Below are 19,802 nucleotides of genomic sequence, written 5' to 3'. Positions count from 1 at the left end.
ACATTTCGGGGATTACCGAGCTTAATGCCATATAAATAGGCCCAAACTTTAAGTGATGTTATATCAAAACTAATCCAATACAAAGTTTCAAAATATAACAATTCGTCGTAATTTAAAATTGATTATTTCGCTTCTAGAGCAAAATTGCAATTCCATTATGCTTTTTTCATTTAAATCGAAAAGGCTCTTAGTAACGTAATAATGGCGAACGACCGCCTGAAGGCTTGGATCGCGAACGAATTCAGACCAAACCATAAAATCAATGAGTCGTAAACTAATTAAGTTATTTGGTATTGAGAAGGAATGAAAAGTGTTTCAAACGAATTTCAAGATTTTGTAATTAAATCGAATACTTTATATAAATGTAGAAAGTTACACTCTGTTAATGTCCTTCTTTTAAGGCTTTCTTTCATTTGGCGAAGAATGTTTGGAGTTTATTACACTTGCGGAAAATTTTTCAAACTCAAACTCAAACTCTAATTCCTGTATTCAATATAGAAGCATTACACTTACTTATTGATAGTCAAATTAAACACTACCACCGGTTTGGAAAACACCCTGACCTGAGAAGAACCGGCGAAAGAAACTCAGCGGGTCTTTTTTTTTTGTCAAACTAATTAAATACATATATTGAATATGAATAGAAATAGCCAGGAGGCGATCTTTTCATTCCCATTTATCAGCTGACACGATAAGACTAGATTGAGCGGCTTATACCCTCAATCTTTGGTTAAGTTTCACGTATTCTAATCAATACCCATAGAAATATTTTGAATAATAATTCTAAAATGATATCTTTAAATTGCTTAACACAAATCTATCAAAGGTTCGATTTATAAGGCATATTTTATAATTAAATGTCTAATGATTTATTTGTGTATTAATTCAGTAATAAAAAATAACCAACCTACTTAATTACCAAAACCAGCTGTTCAAACATAAATGGACACTCCCATATTTAACTGTTAATATTCTATCATCAATTATTCTACTGCCAAACATCACAACTCAGTATTACGTTGTTTGATTTAAGTGTGAGTGAATCAAAATATATATAACCTCTTTTGTATCTATTACGTTGCTGATGACGCTGTTCTTAAAGTAAAGAAAAAATAAAAAAAGTAGTGAGCTATGATGGCCCAATGGTTACAACGTGTTACCTGGATCTATGATTATGGGTTCAAACCACCGAATAATGAATTAATAAATGTTTATTCATCTTGTGTTTGGTGGTGAAGGAAAACATACAATTCAAGGAAAAACAACCTGTATGTGTCTAATTTTAATGAAATTCTGCCTACCCAACAACCCGTATTGAAACAGCGTGGTGAAATTTTCTCTATAAACTCACCACAAAGAGGGAGGAGTCCCCGTGCAGCAAAAATCATTATACCAGCATCATTAATATCACCTGTAGATGCCCCATAATATATATTATTGGTATTATTTATTTCTAAAAGTATCCACAACAAGTCTCCAAATACATGACAAACATGCTAAAAATCCATATCAATTTCTGACATTGAGGGATAAAATCGATACAAACAAAAGCAAACCTGACATTTTCATTACGATAATACCCGCCATAAGGAGATCGAAATTCTTAAACCACCACTACCATTTAATTAAAGGCTTGTCGTTCATTCAGGATTAGAATATAGCCGTCGTGTGGGAACATGCAATTTCCTACGACATTCCGAGCAAACCATTTCGCTGCGAGTTCATCTTCATTCAGATTTAATTACTTAATCCTTATAGCTTTAGAGATTAAATATAACGATTTATTTTATTAATTAGAATGCCATCTCAACGGCCACTTCTTAAACGATTTGCCTCAGTAGTTTTTCTTCTCCTTTAAGATCGCTCGCAATTGTACATGGTTGGTATTTATTTGAAATAAGGGGAATGATACTTATATCTATTAGTAAATAAAGTATTATAGATTATTTAAATAATCTATATAAAAAAATTGCAAAATCTAGATAATACATAAACAAATATATATTTACAAAACAATTATAAGGCCAGTTTTCTAGGAAATTTTTTTTTTTTAATTTTACTCATCAGTTTAGCGGAGCTAGGGTGCTGAGAGTACAACAGTAGCCCAAATGATTCTGTTGCAATGTGCCGTTAACCAATTAGATTTAATCAATTGACTGGTTATTGCAAAAACCTTTATGTTATTTTAATTTTATTTTATTGCCTGGGTTTGAACACGCAATCTTAGGAGTTCCGTGTTCTAATCATTGGGTCATTACAGCTTTTGAATTATCCATTAGTCCTTGTCATGTTCATATGAGCTTAAGATATATTACAAGATATTATAATTTTAAGCACAATAAACAAGCGAATATATCGCTTTGATCGAAGGTGATTGTGTCGTTATATTTGTTTATATATTATTACAAGCTGCCTGCCTTGACTTCGTATCAGTAATATTCATACAAAAATCCCCTAACAACCCCCCTCTGAAGTTCAATATAACTTGTTCAGAGATATTCGTCTATGTTGCCAAAGACTACCTATGCTAAATTTTAAGTCAATGAGACATATATTTTCAGAGATCTCGTGGTGAGTAGTATTTTGTTTATATTTAAATAGAGATTTAAGATGCACTTACATACTATACAAAGCCAAGAAGTTAAGAATATTTATGTATTAGGTACAAAAGCACAAATTGAAGTCATACTGCAAAAATAGTTCTTTTCGCGCTGACGACTTTTGACGCTGAGACGCGCTGATGAAACAAAGACATCTTTGGCTTTACGGTTACATTTTAGCGTTCAGTTTTTTATCTTTTTTCTTCGGACGTGAACAGGCAAACTGACAAATAGGTCACGTTATTATGTTTGGTGGTCTTGGCTGGCTGGAAATTGATTAATTAACTTGTAAGTTTATTATATTCTCTCTTATACCAACAAGTATTTTTCACACAATAGGGTAATTAATACGGTTACCTAGCCGTTTTTATTTTAGTTTAGTTTTGGAAGTCCTTCTATACTATAATATGGTATTGGTTAGTAATGGAGAATGAGAGAATGATTTTTGGAGCCTTTTGGAGATTGAGGATTCGACATAGCTACCCCAATAGTTTTATTACTAAACATATTTTTCTTTATTATTAATCGATTTTGATGAGTCAGTAAAATGAAATAGGCTCTTATAGACCTCTGTAATTCAATGTCAAGCTACCACCAATTTGGAATAGCCTTGCTGTAGTGTGGTCTCACAAACAGACAAGGCTATAAAGCTTCGAGTTTTCAAAGGATCCTTTAACTTCACGACTTCACAAAACAGAAAACATCTTGATAGAACAACTCGATAACTATTTATTTAAGTCTGATCACAGGATCAGCGCTTTATGAGTTATCGAGCAGATTATCGATTCATTTAAATTTTATGAGTAAAAAACATTTTTAAAATGATGATCCAAATGTTCTTTGAATACAATGTTTATTTTGTTTGCAAAGTCTTGTTAAATATAGATATATTTGGTTCATTTACAATATCTAAGGGAAGTTTTATGACTACTGTGATATGTGACAATGCCCGATCCAATATATCCAAATGTTCTTGTTTCTCTATTAAGAGACCTCAAGTTGTTGTGTAAACAGAATCATTTATTTTCATAGTCTCCTTGTTGACATTAACTCCACGGCTACGTTACAACCATAATAATATTCAGATTTTATACAACTTCTTGATGTAGTTACGTTTTATTTCCATTATATTATAATTTTGTTATTCTTCCGATGTTTTTTCAAATATTCTTCCGACCATAATGCGATTGATGTTTTTCAGTCTACAATGTTTGCTTAGTTGCTAATGACATGACTCTAAAATTTAAAAGTTTTCAATCTTATATTTTGTTACTATATTGTAAAAACGATACTTTTTGCTTACGGGTGGAAAATTTGTATAAATAGTATGTCAGACTTTAAAAGCTTGTAACTCATAAATTAAATATATGTATAATGTCCAATAACAATCCGTTAAATAAAGGAACTATGAAAAAAATATGTACCCAAAACCTGATGTTGCACACAATCATTTATTTCCCACTTTGATAGCAAATTACTACAACGAACTAGCACTAAAAAAACAATTTTTCAACTCAATGATTTCAATTAATTTCAAATTCATAACTTATGAACATTTTATAAATAACAACTCGACATATTAAATAATAAGCTTAAAAGGACAATATACAGCCATCCTATCAATGGCAGTGCCGTACAAATTATGCAAAACTTTAGATCCACGAAAATGGAATTGAATAGTGCATACTATAAAATGTGGATTTAAAATACAATTTTGTAATCTGAAAACAAACAATAACTTCGTTTCCATTTTCGACACGGCTTGTAGCAAAATTATAAATGATACGTCCATATTTATACTTGCCCGTCGGTCCATAAATAATTCTTCAAAAGGAATTCATTTTAAAATTATATTAAGTTAAGGTAGAACATATAAACTTGAACATCTTACTAATATTATAAATGCGAAAGTTTGAATGGATGGATTTTTGGAACTCAATCACGCCAGAACGGCTGAACGGATTTGAATTAAATTTTGCATGGAGATAGATAATAGTCTGGATAGCACATAGATTAATTTTTTATCCAAGATAAATCTATCTAATACTTGCAACCCCAGCCTCTCATACGGGAGCGAAGACGCAAAGTAGATCATTATATTTATAAAGTAAAGCAGTTGCGAATTGTTTGACAAATGATAGAATTTTATAAAACGATGTGTTTGCAGAAAAATATTTAATAAAGATTATTATTCGTCAAACTTTATCAGTAATGAATTCATAGATCATGATTAATTATTGAAAAAACTAAGCAATTTGCTTCACAGCGTCTCATTTGTTGACAAAGTTTAATCAGTTTTTTGTACAGTTGTCGTTCCCTCGAGTCGGTGCAATGTGTTCATTTTTACTGGCCATTTTACTCATACCGTAGCAACTTTATGAGATATTCTTCCTTCAAATTAATTTTCTCTTTATTATCGTCACCTGGTTTTATATTTTGACTACGCTGTAGTAAAGTAAATAATTAACAGTCCGTAAATATTCCACTGCGAAGGCCTTCTCTGCTCCTAAAATAGTTCTTGGAGTACCACGCTATTCCTATGCGATATTGTTGATGAACATATTTGAATTTCAGCCTACACATACTGGTTTTATATTTATACAGATAAAGTTACTTTAGTACGGGGCATTATATATAATGGGATTTTATAAATTGATTTATATTGTTAAATTTTACTGAGGAATTATTGCAATAATGTTTTGGTAGTCAACTTAACTAACGCATTGGATTACTGTAATGTTAGATAAGTTTTTGTTAGGACGTCAATAGTTCATTAAAGTGCAGTACTTTTGGCGTATTAACAAAAAAGACGCACAGGGGTTTCGCACTACGCCAACTCTCATTTCTTTCTTGTTTCTTCACTGTAAATAAAATTCCACGGACTCCCTCTGATTTTGTTTTATAATCTGTGGCTGTCTCCAAAATAAAACACTTACAATGTTTTCGCAGAACTAATTCTGTATTGCCTTACAATCGCACAATGATATTTTAAAATTATATAAAAGTCATTAGATAATTGATGAAATAGAAAGAGTTTTATGTCCCAAGATAAAATAAATTACATCATTTTTAGTGCCAACATATTTTTATATATAGACAGAAATATTTCTAGAAAGCATAGGATTACTTATAATAACATAGTCATCAATGACCATCAAAGCTAATTTTAATTGGAGTAAATAGAAGTATTATAATTTTATCTCTCCCTTGGCTGCTTTTTTAATTACTAAATAATGAGAACTTGCCAATAACATGGCCGTATAATCCGCTGTAATTCCAAGCTGCGCCAAGTAGGAGGGTCGTTAATATGGGTAAGTAACTATTAAATCACCCATGGCACTATTTGGCCGGCACTAAAAGATTTTAATGAGGCTATTTGTTTGCAACGGTGATAAAACTTGGTTGCAAACAAAATAACCATCATATTATTCAACTCTATGCATAATAGATATGGAACGACAGACCATTCGTATTTTTAACGTATGTTTTGACCACAATTTTACTTGTGATAAACTTATAAATTTAAAAATGTATGGCATGCTAATATCCCACTCTTTTATAAGGAATATTGGAGCTTATCCCCCCCACTGCTTTTCACCTAGCAAGTTAATTTCAACGTCGTTAACGAGATGAAATAATGTCGCTAATAAGGATCAAATTCGTTAAGTAATGACATGTTATGGCAAATAAAGGGAAAATGTTGAATTTTAATGTTATACGTCTTTGATTAATACCTTTTAGGCTATTTTGTAACAAGAAACTCGAAACTCGCCGCCGAACACGAGCTTGAAATGTTAGAATGTGATTTGACTATAATGATTATAAAATTTATATAACACAACTATCAAAACGATAAGTCGTTTGTCAATATATCACGAGTGAGATCCGAAGTGATTTCTTACAGAATCGTACTGCTTGTTCGCAATGATGCTCTATTTAATTTTTTCAAGACATGACCGCCGCGCAGTCTTCTTGACATTATTAATTATCATGTTGACATTATAATTTTAAATTTTACTTGATATGTACTTATATAATAATAACTATTCCGAAACGCGTTATATCTTCTGATATTTTATTTATTAGCCTGGATATATATATTTCATAATAAGTCTTTATTGGAATCAAAATAATATGTTTCAATATGAGTTGTATTGCAGCTATTCACAATCCCTGGTATAAAATTCAGACCACGTCCAACGTGCAAACGAGTCACTCACCTCGGAGATGCAATCTCTGACCGCAAACCACATCAGCTAATAGACATTGCTTGTGTTTGCACGCACTATTTACCTTCGCCATTTTGAAAGTACTAGCCGAATAGTCACGTGAGATTTAATTAAACAAATACAAGTCAGATTTTTATCTGAGTGTTCCGTACAATATATAGAAAGGAATATTTTCAAGATAAAATAAATTGATTTATTCAAAGTAGGCTCATAAAAGTACTCCTGAATTTCAATTACTATCAGTCTTGAATTTTGTTGGAAAAAAGACAGCAGAATCTTGTTAACTATTTTTAATAAATTAGATTAGAAATCAATGACTGAGCTCGAAACATTTGACACTGACAATCAGTGACCGAAGTTATTCGGTATTTTATTCATCGTAGGCCAGAATTCTAAAAAATACTGCTACAGTCAAAATTAAAAAGATCAATTCAAATGAATGCCCTTAAAAGAGTATATTATGTTTAACAACAGTCGCTATTATGATATTTTTTTTAAATATGATCAAACAATTCCATGAACAGTGCTTTTGTAACAAATGCAAGTTTAAAACGATATTTTTCTCGATCTTATTCAGATGCCACGATAAAGCGAAATATTTTCTGAGAATTCAATATTGCAGGCACGGACTAGAAGTGAATATGATCGTGATAGATCGCGGAGTATTATAATCTCATCTCCTCGACATCAATCACAGCTTGCTGCTGATCCGCTGTCGGTTTTTGTTTCTTCAAATCGAACGAATCAACGAATGTAGCTATTATTTTAAAATCAGCTTGATTGTCAACAGTTTTAAATGTTTGCGAATATAATGTTTGAATTTATAAATGTTTCAGTAAATTTATTATCTAAGGGTGTCTAATGTTTCTTTATGATTTATATATACTTATATGTGACTGTAAAGTTATAAGGTCGAGTCGAGAGTCGAGTTCTACTGATACAGGTGGTTTCACACTGATACAGGGTTTCTACAATTTGAACAATTGAAATAATTATTAATAATTAATAAATTATCGACTAATTATTTAAATGTACGCAATCATGCGTTAGGAAACTTAATTATTCCGTATTAGATGTCAATATCCCAATAATGTAGAGAGCTTGGTCGATAAACAATAATTATTGCGAAATAATTTCAAGCGAAACTGATTAATCCGTAAATCGCATGAAATACGGGATGGAACCAACCGCGGCATCTGTCACTCAGGAGCGGCAGGGCTGCGCGTCGATGGCACTGATAAAATCTATAGTCCAGTTATAACGTAAACAACGTCTTTGCGTTGGAAATACTCTGTGAAAGATTAAGTTCTAGTTTCTAGAAAAGTTCTATATCAATAAAGGTCGGCAGCGAAGTTTCAGGGAAATCACATTCGGTCCGGCATTCGTTTGAAATAAGCCGTATACCGGGAAATGCTCGACCAAACGACGGCGACGACTAACGTAACGTCGAATGTAACATGGAGTAAAATTTAATCATACTTGAAGATATAAACCACTAGTTTTTGTTACTTTGCCTCGCAAAGGTTTTATAGACTAGCTTCTGCGCGCGGTTTCCTTTGTGTTAAAAGGTAGATATATATTGACTAATATTTATTAGTCAATATGCGAGGTATCGATTATTATTCAAACTAAAGTAGATCATACAGTCGGCGTATGCTAATAAATCGTCTGTAGGATACGCCTGACGAGACACACTTTGATCTAAGCCGGTGGCTTATGTTAATAGCGACGGGTGAGCAAGTCGCGGTATAATTGCAAATCCGTATCTTATTAAACGGTAACTTATTGAGAGAAATTTGGCATCGAATTAACGGCACGAGTAACGAGACAGGAAACTGGACTCTATTGTTGATTACTATGAACTAGTGTTTCATATCGATAGTCTATCGATAGTTAAGGCGTTAGCGATAGTATTCATAGTCTATCGATAGTGTTGTCGCGTGTCAATACTATCGATCTTCGTCTTCCTAGTCGTTTCCTCATTACTGAAGGTCGTGACCACCACGCGTGTGGCTCTCCTGTACACTTCGCACCACCTTCCTCCAGGCATTCCTATTCTGTGCCATTCGTAGGCAAGCCTGGGCACTGGATCCTGTAGACGTCAATACTGTGTCTTACGTACTATCGATAATATTGCAAAAACTATTACTTTTAACCTAAACTATCGATAGTATCAATAGTATGTCTGCTACCAATAGTATTGCTTAGAGAGAGCTAGCGATACTATTGATAATACTATCGATATCCTGAATAGGTTTCGAGGTCAACTATCGTTAGTTCTGCAATGCTGCCATGAACTACAATCTATGTGTATTCAATTTATAATGCTGTGATAGCACTTCATTAAATGGTCGTAATATTCCCTTGTGGGTAATTTTCATCGTTCATGGCTTTATATGTCTGGTTGTAGCCTATATTTGGATATATGTGGATTTTGTTTGTTTACTTAACACACAGGTACACTTTTTCATTTCATACATTCTTCCTCGTGTTGAATCCTGGATATGAACATTGGATACATAAAATCAATTTGTACAAATGTTAACTTTAAAATAAAGTCAAATTAATTATCACGTTTGTGTGCGTACGACCTAGTGCCGTTCCCAGTAGAGACAGAGTTTCCCCTGGGGCTTTTTAGTTGATATTTCAGTGTACTCGGCAAAGATGAGTCAGATATAAATGCAAATGCGCGTTTATCAAGCAAATAAAAAAAGATAATCCAACTAATGCTAACTAAGAAAGTTAACAGTTTTAAAAATTATAATTTGATGAGCTTGCAATGGGTCGATGAGGAATATTCTTATTTCTTGAGGTAATTCATGTACCCCTTGAATTTAGGTACTTGGGGGAGTCTATAATATAAATACTATCATTATTGTAGTTATTGTTAATGTATTTTTTCCCCATCAACATTGTTTTACCTCCATCGTAAATATAAACTTAGGTTAAGGTTGCAAGCGCAGAAGACGGGCCAATTCTGCTGTGGTGAACAGTGACCTCTTAAATTAAAAAAAAACGCAAAGTAATTTCTTAGTGCGCCTCTTTGACGTAATATAATAAAACATTTAAATATAATAAATATAAAAGTCTGAAATAGCTTGTGGTATGTATTATATATTTCGTTTTTTATTTGCTCCTGACTAACTCAATGTTACTTTCAGTCAGTCAGTAGTTATAAAGTGTTGTTTCCCATTAATTTTGTGAAATCGCTTTATTGTGACTTTTAAAGTTATTTGAAGATAAACAAAATAAACGCTGCAATAAAACTTGTCTCAAATACTTTTGCTGAACAATAAAATTCTTGTCGCAGTATATAAATTTACTAAAAGTCTTTGAATAGTGTCTATCTTTAAATATTTTTTGGAAAGAATATTTATCAAATAAATAAATAACATATATGGCAGACAGTTTCTCGCAGTTCCACAGTTGGATACAATTTTCGCTGGACTTCAAAGAGACGGTTATCAGTCAGGCCTCTTTTTTATTTGTGTACACCGCCAGCCGCTTTGTCGGTTTTGGATAGATTTTTATTGCTCTTTTTATTTGTTAGTGATACATTGAACGTGACCTCAAATAAATTAATAAAATACATTTTTTATTGAATACATTATTATTTTTTAAAAGAGGACTGTGCTGTTAATATTAATTATCTTTAAAATAAAAACACCAACCTAAATCCCTTACAGAATTAAGCTAAAAACTATATATATATACATATAAATAAATAACCAAATGCCGTTACAAACATTTAATAAAAGAAATTTAAATACTAGCATACAAAATTAGATGGAAAGATACTGATTCTTTTTTAAACTTAGCAACTGATTGTACATCTCGTGACAAAGGCCAGAGTCAGTAGTCGGTGTTGTCTTAAATGGAGTACATTTACTACGTTAAGTTAGTATTAGGTATAAGAATAACTTTTTATTTCATTACGAAATGGCTCCATCGTCATCAATTTCAGATTTCAGCCGTAATTTTTGATATCTGTTCGTAAGCACTCAACGTCTGAACTGCACCTAATTTAACGATTCTTTTTAATAAGTTTCTTTTAGTCGAAAGGATCACTTTTGATGAATTATGAAAGATACGGTATCAGATGATTTTCTAACTTTTTAAAAGGTCATTAAACTGAAAAGGCGTGATGAATTTGCTTTCTTAACTTTACAATTTGGTTGGCCGGAGTTTTTGCGCTTTAAGGTTTTTTGTTATTTATTACCGAAGCATCATTAGATGTAATCAAGTGACCGTTTATAAAACAAAGGAATATTACAAACTGTTTAGAGCTTTTAAATTGCTGGGTTAAGGCCCCCTGTCCCTTTGAGGAGAAGGTTTGGAGCTTATTCCACGACGCTACTCCAATGCCGGTTCGTGGATACACATGTGGCAGAATTTCGTTGAAATTAGACATTCACCGCCGAGCACGAGATGAATTCTAAACACAAACTAAGCACATGAAAATTCAGTGGGGCTGGTCTGGGTTTGAACCTGCAATCATAATTCTTACCAGTGGCTGAGGTGACCTCAGCATTTATTTCATAAACTGTACCATTATTTTATCATTTGTCGGCTGATTATATCCGAGAGCACTTTATTTTCTTACATTCAGTTCCTCCTAGTTATACCAATCTCCAAATTAACTGACGTATCTCATGTTACTCTACTGATTACTGTTCCGATTCCTTCATTGTCAATACAACGAAACAATGGAACGCATTGATGCACTCTATTCACGCTAACGTCTATTGGACTCGCTCGAAATCTACAGCTAATGGTTAGTAAGTACGTCTGTATGTATTTGTGTATTTGATTGTAATATTTTCAGAACTTTATTTGAGTGAAGATAGATCTGATTTTCACTTTGTATTGGAACTTAAACATTTTTATCAGTGTCCATCTAAATTATTTTATTCTCCTTGGGTATGTTGGAAAACATATACTTTGACATCAAGATCGGTAATTTATGCTTTAGTAAACACTAACGGCCTCACTCATGTGTGTCCTGAGTGGCGTTACATCACGCATGCTAAATCCGTCAGGTACGTAACAAATACTCGAAATGTTTGAACCTGTCTAGTAAAGATATCCTGTAATAATAAATTGGAAACCTACGGCAGAACATTAGCGTGAAATGTAATATGCGACATCGGCTATAATGATTATAAAACTTATTGGATACACGTATCAAAATGGCGTATCACCGTAAGTCGGTTGTCAACATTTCACGAGTTAGATTGATGAGAGACGAATTGAATTTTTGCAGAATTGCACTGCGGACTGTGAGCGGGTGCGTACACGATTGTATTATGTTGGCGAATCCACATGTGCGGTCCGCCGTCACTCACGATCACACTTACTCGTGAAAAAGCTGTTCTGTTAACAACTTATTTTTTCTTTCGGTCTATTTGGTATTTAGAACAAAATGGCAAAATCACTGGTTAACTAATAATCAATTCCTAAACATTTTTTTTTGGTAAGGCTACCAATTAATAAAGTGGAGAATTGGCTATGTTGTTTATTTTGAGTTATTATAAAATATAAATCGATTTGAGGCGAAAAGAAAATGTTGAGAAAATACTGAAACTCTTAACAACGACTTCTGAACAAAAACATGTTTTCAAAGATTTCCCTTCGAAGCGTTGAACGGTTCTGTTTTTGTTAACAGTCAGAATTCAAGGGACGTCGAGTTTCAAAATACACTGTAAAAGATAATATAGGCTTATCATCATTATCGGTATTCTGTATTCTGCAAAATCAACCCAATCACCTTACCTTTTTCTGTTCCGCATAAGTAGTCTTGAAGGTATTTTTATGTTAATTGCAACCATTATTGTACGTCTCACCTCAACTAACGGTTGGTGCCAGGAAACCAACCAAACAGCAAAATACTGTAAACTGCACATAACCAACAGGTTGATTTCTACAGGCGTAATGCCGGAACACGATGTATTATAATTTGAGGGCGAGATTTTGTGTACGTGGCGGTTGCAGGTGTTATGAATAAAAAGATACCTATTTCAGACTATAATCTATCGATGTGTCAAATTTAATTCAGACCCGTTTTGCAGATTACGCGTGATTGAGTAAAAAGCATCAATTTACCCAAACCTTAGATTTTATTAAATAATGAACATTGAAATAACAAATGAATGCTAAAAATCAATTTTAATGTTGCACACTTTTATGAACGCTTACATAAATAGGCATTGAATAAGCAATTCCAGTTCGCATGAATGATACGAAATGAAATTAAATGGAAATGAAATGACAATTAATTATCCTTTATAAAATATGCAGAACGTATAACGACGAATGAATTGATTTTCATACCAATCAGCTGTGAATTGTATTAACTACTGGAGAGCAGTCCCGTCGGTGATAGGTTTTAATAATATGACTTAAGAGATAGATACGTGTTTGCAAAGAAAAGTGTAACAGGGCTTCTCAGCACAACGTCACGATTTACGCGAATCACGTACAAAAAAATCGTTAAAAAATTTTATATAAAAAAATAAGCCGAAGGTATCCTAAGTGTTTTATTGCTCATAATGCTAATGTCAACTAAAAAAAATTGTGATTGATACATTAAGAGCAAAAAGCTAATAGTAATGTCAATGCTAATGTTGAATATTGGAAGAACTTTTTAGAAAATGAATATTTTTTTCTTTTTATAATATTAAATACTATTTTTGAACTGCAAAAATTGAACGTGGCAATATTTAATAATCGTCGTATTATAGATCAATAATTTTGGCGTCAGTTATGTTTTCCTCTTCAATTCATCTGTAGCCAGCATTCGTTGATTTTAATTGTTTTTGATTCGTATTGTAAAACAAGTAATTATTCTAAGAGTAATTAATATAAGTTATTCTCGGTCGTAAGTTTAATTTATTTTTGTGAAATGTCAATTCCAAAGTGCTTTTTAGTTACTTAGTTTTTGCACTTGTTGTTATAAATGGAGACTCCGGTGAGGTATTTGCGGATTAGATTTTTTTGAAAATTTAATTTATTTTTATTATAACTCATAGCATTTTTATTTTATAAGATATGGTACGGGGTCTTACAAACGAACGAAGCGTCCCACACTAGAGGCCGTTATCGTTCCTAGGGAGCCACTGTCAGTCCATCAGGTCTCTTGCCATCATCACGATTTTTCTACGGGACTGAATAAGAGCAGGAACGTCAATGGTGGGAAGAGACATTTTTATCTAAAATGTACCTCAAGTGTTACGCATATGTCATATACTTCACATATAATGTTGGATATGTATTGGATATTTAATATTAATGTATTTAAAATGTGAGTTTGTCAAAACAAGCTTAGGAAAAAAAGTTACATTAGTAACATAAATATTAATAATAATAATAATAATAATAACTCTTTATTGTACATACACGAGAGAAAAGAAAAACTTACATTCAATAACACATTATTAAAAAAAATAAAGAAATGTACAACAGGCGGTCTTATCGCTTAAGAGCGATTTCTTCCAGACAACCAGCATGGAGGAGTTAATGTGAAAAAGCGGAAAGCGCGTGTACAGCACAGAAGTTAAATACTATATGAAATTATATTTATACACAAATTATTACACTAAACAAGATAAATATACTACACAAATACATATATATCAAAACATATAAAACATACATACATACATACATACATATACAGATATACACGTACATACATAACAATAAACATACATACATACATATATAGGTATACACGTACATATATAAAAAAAATACACATACATACATACATATATATATATAGACAGCATGTCATAAACTTATGTACGAGTACAATCGAATACAAATATGAATAGCTAGTGATAATGTAATTGACAGCAAACTTAAAGTCTTAAATAGTATTCCTTAACTTTATTTTTAAAAGATTCAAGTGATTTCGCATGTCTGATGTGTAACGGAAGGTTATTCCACAAGCGCGCTGCTTCAATACAAAAAGACTTGCTGTAATAAGTAGTGGAGTGATTGCGAATTTTCAATGTGAGACGTTCACTGGAACGAAGCGATTTATTATGGGAGTCACAGAGAAATTCAAAGTTTTCCTTTAAATACGAAGGGAGAATAGGACTAAATAATATAGAATATAGAAGAGATAGTATGTGCGTACTCCTGCGAAGACGTATGGGAAGCCACTTGAGCCCTTCACGAAACTCAGAGACGTGGTCATATTTGCGAAGTCCAAATATGAACCGTATACAGAGGTTTTGGAGACGCTCAAGTTTATTCAGCTGATCCTCCCTTAAGTCTAGATAGCAAGAATCGGCGTAATCAAGGATAGGATGAAGAAGAGACTGGGCAAGAGCAGCTTTAGTTGAAAAAGGAAGAAAATTACGCAACCTTCTTAGTGAACCGATTGATGAAAATATTTTCCTGCTAACTTCACATATCTGTGGATCCCACGACAAAAATTTATCAAATGTTATACCCAAGTTCTTGACTGTTTCACTGTAAGGGATAATGACACCGGCAAAAATGATTTGAGGCACATTCGAGTAATTAATCCGCGAAATAAGCTGTTGACTTCCGATAATTATAGCTTGCGATTTGGAAGGATTAACCTGCAAACCAAACTCTCTGCTCCATCTGTTGATACGTTCGAGGTCTTTATTTATGGTACCTATCGTACTAGGCAGATCTTCTAAGCTTGTGTGCATGTAAATCTGGAGATCGTCAGCATACAGGTGGTAGGAAGAAAAAATATATTTAGTAATAGTATTAATAAAAAGTGAAAATAGGAGTGGAGACATCACGCCACCTTGCGGTACGCCGGCTTTGACAGTAGTCCAGTCAGAAAAAGTGTCGTTAAGTCGCACTCGATGCCGGCGACCGTGCAAGTAAGAGTGAAACCAGTCAATCGTTATAGGAGAAATGTTAAGAGAACGCAATACTGCAAGCAAGATGTCAAAATCTACACTATTGAAAGCATTACTGAAGTCGAGTAATGTCAAAACAGTGAGCTGACGCTTGTCTTTAGCCATGCGAATATCATCAGTGATTTTTACTAATGCCGTAGTCGTACTATGGCCGGAGCGGAATCCGGATTGAAAGGGATTGAAAAGATTGTATCTACAGAGGAAAAGGTTAAGTTGATTATAAGTTAGACGTTCAAGGACTTTAGAGAGGAAAGGAAGAATAGATATAGGACGTAGATCGGAAAAGGAAGTCGAGGTGGGTTTTTTTGGCAAGGGAATGATTAAAGCATCTTTCCAACAAGAAGGAAATGTGCCACTCTCAATGAAAAAATTTAAAATATTTGTTATTATAAATATTAATTAAATTAATATTCTAGTTTGTGTTTCTAGTTCTCTAATACTTCGTTAAATATTATAAATTAGTAAATGTTGTACATGGAATTAATTTCAATAAAAAATGAATACAAAGAAACGAACATTATTCGTATCTGAGTTACATTTCAGATTTATTGTTTCTGCAGAATTGAATACACAAGTTGTTCCAAGTAATGGCGTAATCAATGATACGGAGAATTGATGCTTCAAATAACTATTATTTTTAACTTGTCTGGTTGATTAATCGTTGCAGCTAAACATCAGTATCTGTGGTTACGTTATTCGTGTTAAAGTATGACCGTTGTATAATTTTGACATATCACTAAAGATATATGAAATATTGTTATATATTTAATAATAAATTTATTTAAATTTCACTACGACTATATTGTTCGGTTTCTCCCACTATTTATTTAGTCGCTTCCTCATGTTTGAGTATCGTGGTTAATTTATAGAGCGTATGATCTGGGAGCTTAATACAATTTAGATACAAATCAAATATTCATTGTATTCAACATTTGAACAAAATAGATAAATTGAAATGAATATTTATTTTAAAGAATTGTATAAACAAAATTAGTTAACAATATAAATATAACATACCACAAGATGTGGCGCGTTACGGTGAAGTGTAATGATGTGTAATGCACATTTTATTTGCTGAGAGTGAGCAAAAACGGTATATATTGGAAGACGTGACAAATCGACCAAGGATTTTCCGTGCTTTCCGAGACACCGGAAACTATTACACTAAACTACACCAACGCTGCCAACTTCTGAACTTCCTTCTGCTCCATCTCAACAAAAAAAACTCAATTAAACTCATGACTAGCCCAAACCGCCATCAGAATCAAGGATCTCGTTATCCTTCTAAGCAAGCCACTACACTGTGCCAATTAATAACATCATGAACACGATAGATAGATAGAATAGAAATTATTTTCTATATATCTATTCTATAATTGAGAACTTAAAGTATAATTAAATATACTTTAGAATAAACCGTATTTAATACTTATTAATTTTGAAGTAAAACCATTTACACTAAAAGTTTCTATAGCAATTAATTGAAAGAGTAAAGCTTCCCTGATTCTTGGGAATTCAGTCTCAATTACAAGACCGACAGTTTTAGGCTGTGGTCTGTTGATGTATCTTAATTAGATAACATGACAAGTTATTTATTAAACAATACATGGACGATAGGCACTAGAATATCGTTCTCTTCCAGAATAACAATAATCTGCAGATTTAATCGTAATTTTATGATGTTAAATTAAATTTTAAGCTACCATCGCTTCGGAACATAGATTCTACCAAGGACAACCGATAAAAACTCAGTAGTTATTTCTTTTAAGACAGTCAAGTTACATGGTAACTACAATATAAATAAACTATATAAATAATATTTATCCTGGCTGGAAATCAACGATTACTATTTTTATCATCTACATAGTTTATTATATAATACGCCTCATCAATCAAAGTTTTCTTAACATCCCGATTTAAATTGGCTAACTTTTACATGGTCATAGTGCAAGCCCGTCGGGTACCTATCATTAACTAATCAGATACTCTACCACCAAACAGCAATACTTACTGTTATTGTGTTCTGGTTGAAGGGTGAGTGAGTTAGTGTGGCTTCGCCCTTCAACACTGCAGGAACAATGGACATAACATCTTCGCTTCTAAGGTTGATGGCGCATTTGTGTGGTGTAAGGAATAGTTAATATTTCCTGTGGTGAACAACAGATAGCTTTTTTGTCCATTCGCCTTACTATTATCTAAAAAACCTGGCAAAGTTGAATTGACTTAGCATCGGAAGCCCGCTGGTACAAGTTTTTTCTATATTCTGGCGTTTATACAATTTTTGTCACAGTTTCTATCAAAATGTATATTTATCAAAAATTTGTATTGAAGCAGATAGAAGTTGAAGTTTCGTAATTTGCAGTCCTGTGCTTCGGAAAGATTTTTCCAGACGGATAATTTTTATTATATGATCATTACACATATTAAAATAATATAATCACACAATAAAATAGAAACAATTAATTTTAATGATTTTAAAATAAAACTATGATTTATAAATCTACTACAAGTGACTGTATAATTTTACACGACATTGTCGTCAAATATCTAGCTCATTATGAGCCGGGACAAAGAATTTCACAAACACTGCAAAAACCTAAATTGCAGACATAGTCAGTTTACAATTAATATTACAAATCCGATTCGGTATATATGTCTTTTAATTTGATCTATCTATTACTTAATAAAATCTAAGTGTGATTACTGAATACAATTTCATTACTTGTATTAAAAAAAAAACAAATTAATACAAATCAAAATATACTTTATTCAAGATACTTTTACAGGCAATTTTGAATCGTTCGGTTCGGATTAGATTCTACCGATAAGAATCGGCTAGAAACTCTGCGGTTACTCTTTTTCAACATTTAAAATACAAAGTTATGGTATACAAGTAATATAAGTTATATAAGTAATTAAAATATGAACCACAATACTCTTTAACATGACGTTTTAACGTTACAAAGTCAATGTAAAAGTATAAATATATATTCAATACACTTTCTAATTTATAGACTAAAATGTACCACCAGTTCGGAAATAAATACCTCGTACCTGAGAACAACCGGCAAAGCAGTGTGACACAACATCACGCTACCTTTGAGGTTGAATACGTTAACTCAACGCCAGTTTCTGTCTGGGTGTCTGCTTGTACTAGAGCCTAAATAAAATAACAGTAATACGTATATAAGGTGGGTCACCAGGGTGGCGGCGAAAATGACGAAACGTTATATAAAAAAACACTTGTAATGCCCGTTAGAACGGTTACAATACCAATGCCCGATATATTTCAACTGGCGATATTTATACTAAAACGTCCTAATTTAATACTAAATTCACAAACTTAAAAGACAATATTAAACATTGTTTATGTTAATTATTCTAATGATTATTTACGGACAAATATTATTTAATAATACAGGATTATGTAACATTAAATATTAAAGATTAATATATTACACCGGAAATTGATAAGCAGCAGAGATTATACCTAGCCAGATCAGTACAATAGGATTCTAGTAGCTTAATCCTTACATTATACATAATAAAACAAAATTATTATAGCATTGATTAATCGTCATAATTTCAGAAAATATTAATAACAATATGCACTATTTATTCATTGCGCCGGAAGCTGACGAGCGGAAGGCGCCATTAATGAATAGAATAATATATAATAAAATGTTCCAAGTATAAAGAAATATGAATCAACTATTTATTTGATTATGAAATTACTAATTAAATTGTAGAACAAAAGTTTTAATCTATACTTATTAAATGATCATCAAGATGTACCCGAACTAGCCGTATATGTAGGGCCGGAAGTGTTAATTGATAACATACGTTTTAAAATAAAATATAGCTATGTATATACAATTATGTTTGTTAATAGCTGGTCGTATCTGCAGTGGGTTGCGTAACATACTGGGATGTTTTCGTCGCGAGGAAATTGGATGGGATTGATTTATTGGTTCGTTTGAATTTGTTATATAAAATATATAAGGGTGTTTCGGTATTATAATTATATTTGGTTGTTTATATAATATTTAATCGTCACAGTACGTATG

Source organism: Vanessa tameamea, chromosome 8 (assembly GCF_037043105.1).
Source record: "Vanessa tameamea isolate UH-Manoa-2023 chromosome 8, ilVanTame1 primary haplotype, whole genome shotgun sequence".
Classification (NCBI taxonomy): domain Eukaryota; kingdom Metazoa; phylum Arthropoda; class Insecta; order Lepidoptera; family Nymphalidae; genus Vanessa; species Vanessa tameamea.
The sequence above is the reverse complement of the archived record's forward strand: the minus strand, read 5'-3'. Positions refer to the sequence as shown.